A 4,043-nucleotide genomic window follows, 5' to 3' on the forward strand; every position below is an offset into this window, starting at 1 on the left:
ATGGCAAGGTGAGGGCTACTGGTGGGCCGTAGGTTAGGAGCTGGGGGCGGAAGTAGAAGTTTGGAGGACTTCTTAGAAGGCAGGCAAATCAGATCATCGTTTTCCTGCCTGGTGGGAGGCTCCCAGCAAATAAATGCGGAAGCAGGCTGGAGTTCAAGCCCCAGGGCTTGAGGGAGACCACAGAATGCTCCTGCAGCGGTGGGATGGGGTCTGGCGGGTGACCCTGAACTGGATGTTCAAAGAGATGGTCGCAGAGCAGCGTGGGAGGCTGTGTATGTCTGGACTTGCCTGGGGAAGAATGAGGAAGAGCTGGGGACTGTGAAGATGAAAGAGCTCCTCCAGCCTTCTCCATAGGGCCACCAAGGACTTACGGGGCAGGTATTTGTCTTCAGTAATTTAACAGGGCTGTGGGTGACCTGTGGGTTCGAGTGCCCAGTCTGGAGATGGGCAAACAGATGGTTACGAATGGGTGGGACCCCTACAAGATTTGTTCTGCCTCCCAGATCCTAGAAATCTCCAAATTAGGAATCTCCTTTTTTTTTTTTTTTAAGATTTTATTTATTTATTTATTTATTTATTTGCAGAGAGATCACAAGTAGGCAGAGAGGCAGGCAGAGAGAGAGCGGAGGAAGCAGGCTCCCTGCGGAGCAGAGAGCCGGATGTGGGGCTCGATCCCAAGACCCTGGGACCATGACCTGAGCCGAAGGCAGAGGCTTTAACCCATTGATCCACCCAGGTGCCCCGGAATCTCCATGGGTTTTAAAAAGGGAAACCAATGGGGTGCCTGGCTGGCTCAGTTGGTAGAGCATGCAACGTTTGATCGCAGGGTCAATGAGTTCGAGCCCCACATTGGGCATAGAGATTACTTAGAAATAAATAAATAGGGGTGCCTGGGTGGCTCAGTCTGTGAGGCATCAACTCTTGGTTTCAGCTCAGGTCATGATCTCCAGGTGGTGAGATGGAACCCTATGGGGGGCTCCACGCTCAGTACGGAGAGTGCTTGAAATTGTGTCACCTTCTCCCTTGGCCCTCCCCCGGCTTATGTTCTCTCAAATAAACAAATACATAAATAAAATCTTTAAAATAAAGAAATAAACTTTAAAAAGAGGAGAAAGGAATGCCTTAAAAAGTAAAGAACAAATAAAAATAAATGAATAAAAAGAAGGGAAACCAGGGAACATCAGCAGAGAGCTGATGTTGGCACCAGTGGGTATAATGGCGTGGCTGTGATCATTGATGACCCCACCAGGATTCATTAGTCACAATCCCCCCATTCTTGAGGGTCTCTTGGCTGAGACCCTTGGCACTCTAGCTCCCACAGGAAGACAAAATAAAAACAGCTGTCCCTGTAAGGCAGGGCTCTTCCTTAAAGCAGTCAGTGCCTGTAGTGAGGAGATAAGTGAGAAGGAAGGCAAGGAGCACATGGGTTCCTAATGCCCCCCAGGGACCTCTCTTCCAAATGGTTCTCCCTTCTCTTCTGCCTCTCCAGGATGCTTTCCCCTCCTCTCTGAGTTTACGTGGGTCTTGGTTGAACTGTCCTCAGCATTGCCCCCACGCCTGCTCCCCTACCTGAATCACTGTCTTTCTGAGCTCATGGGCTGCTGGATGGTCATCCCTGGGTGTCCTTCACTACTGGCGGGAGATTTGGGGGAAATGTCAGGTGGGGAGAGGCTCGCTCTGGTCCTGGGTGTGTGTCTCCGCTTCTAGGAGGGTTCTTTTCATGTGCACACTGGGGTGCAATGCTCTTGTCCATTCAGGGTGGTTATGAGAAGGAGACAGAAGAGACAAGGAGCTGGTGCTCTGTCATCTCTCCCCTCAAGTGGACCGGCATGGTTTTGTGAAACCAGACTTTCCTGATCTTAGCATCACGCTTACCTGTAGATGTGGGCATGTGCGTGTGTGCACATAAACACACCACGCACAATACACACACCCCTAGAGCCAGCGCACCGGTCCTTGCTCCAATGCTCCTGGTGTCTCAGGCTTTCTTTCAGGCAGTCTGCCCTGAAAGCTGCTTCTAGGGCAAATTTCCAAATAAACCCCCTTGGTGGGTCCCCCTCTTACCCCAGATGAAAACTTTTCATGACTCCCTGGTGCCTGTGGGATAAGGTTCAGACTCCCTAGCTTAGCATTTGAGGCCTTCTCTGATCTGGTGCTAACCTGACCTCCCAGCCTGACCTCTCATAATCCTCCGTAGGAGTATTTTCCTAAAGAAATCCAGGTCACTTGGAGTGCCTGGGTGGCTCAGTGGGTTAAGCCTCTACTTTCACCTCAGGTCATGGGATCGAGCCCTGCATTGGGCTCTCTGCTCAGTGGGGAGCCTGCTTCCCCCTCTCTGCCTGCCTCTCTGTCTACTTGTGATCTCACTCTCTCTGTCAAATAAATAAATAAAATATTAAAAAAAAAAAAAAAAAGAAATCCAGGTCACATACACTTACATTTCTCTTCCTGCCTGGCTCCCCAGGGGCCATGCCCTCTTCCCATTAACATCTCTACTGGGTTAAGCTCGCTTCCTCCAAGAGGCCTTTTTGATTGCCTCCACTTATAGTAACTTATTTTTTAGGTTGGTTTCTGACGTCCCAAGGAGAAATCTTTCTATTGGTTAGGATGTGAGGGGCCCCCGTCCTCACTTCTGAGCCTCTCTAGGCAGGGCCTGTCTGTATTCCTCTTTACTTCCCAGGTCCCAACATGGTGCCTGGCATCTGTGTGTATAAATCGCTGAGGACCTGGCCCCCGGGAACAGCATCCATCTGAACTGGGTCAGGTCCCTGTTCTGACTCCTCCCGGCTCTTCGATCCAGACCAGCAGCTTACCTTCTCTGGTTCCATGAGGAGTTTAGACCTCCATAATCTGAAATATTGTGTTTTCCTCAGGTTAGGTGCACGGATGGCCCCTTTCGGCCCAGATGTAGGAAGCTGGGGGCTGGGGAGGGGTATCTAATTCAACAGCGGTTTGACTCCGGGGTCCAGAGAGTTCTCCCTCCCCAGGAGAAAGCAGACTGGTGTCAGGTCTAGAAAGATTAAGTGTATCTTAGACCCCTTCCTTGGCCCCTGGCACCCTCAGTTTAGCTATATGGAAGAAAGAATGAATGTTGCAGGCTGCTTTGGGGCAATGGAGAACATTAAGTAGGTGGGAGCTTAATTCACATGCAGCACAGATAAGGACAGTTGTCTGGAGAGTTGTGCCTGCGTCCCCTTACCATCTCGTTTCTCCTTGTGTGGGCTCTTCTCTGTATCTTTTCTCCTTGCTTGTTGCTTGGGAGAACCGCTTCTCCCCTCTCCTTCAGTCAGCCTGAGTGGCTTTGCATCAGGCCTTAGTGGTGGCCCTGGTCCATGGCTGGCGGGCAGGGTCTGGGCTGCAGCACACCTCAGAGCCCTTCCAGACAACTCCTCTGGGGGAGTTTCCTGTGGGGATACTGCTCTGCCAGATCTGAGAGATTTCCTGTCACACCTGATTCCCATAGTCCCAATTCCCCTGCCCCCGGGACATCCTGCCCCCGGGACATCCTGCCCCCATCTGACCCTGACCTCTGGGATCTCTCCCAGCCTGAGACATGTCCCCCTTCCCTCATCACCCTTCCCTGGGAATACTGAGGCTAGAATTGTCCACAGGGACCAGAAAAATTCCTTAGAAATATGAGGAAGAGGGAGGGGTCTTCAGTGAGGGGACACCCCCGTCCTATATTTTGGCCTCTGTCTCTCTTTTGCTTCCCGTGTCACCTTGGGGGAGGTTGGATGAAGGCCCCAGTAGGTACCCCCAAACCCCTATGCCCCAGCCTCTGTAGGACCAGAAATGCAGGGAACCTTTTTTTGTGTGGAGCAGAAGGGTACCTACAAAACTTTTGTAGGGTATCAGATTCAGGTGACCCTGGGTCTGGCTTCCCACACCCTCCTCACTCTGTGGTCTCCGGGGACGTTTCTCCTAGGAAAGAAGGACCCTAGAAAACAAGCAGGGGTATCAGAGGGGAAATTGCAGAGAGAAGGGTCAGCAGTTTGCTGTTTGGCTGGGGTGGGGGTTGGGGGAGTGGGGGTGCTAGAGCTACT

The sequence above is a fragment of the Lontra canadensis genome, unplaced genomic scaffold, assembly GCF_010015895.1.
Source record: "Lontra canadensis isolate GAN:19392208 unplaced genomic scaffold, GSC_riverotter_1.0 scaffold59, whole genome shotgun sequence".
NCBI classification, from domain to species: domain Eukaryota; kingdom Metazoa; phylum Chordata; class Mammalia; order Carnivora; family Mustelidae; genus Lontra; species Lontra canadensis.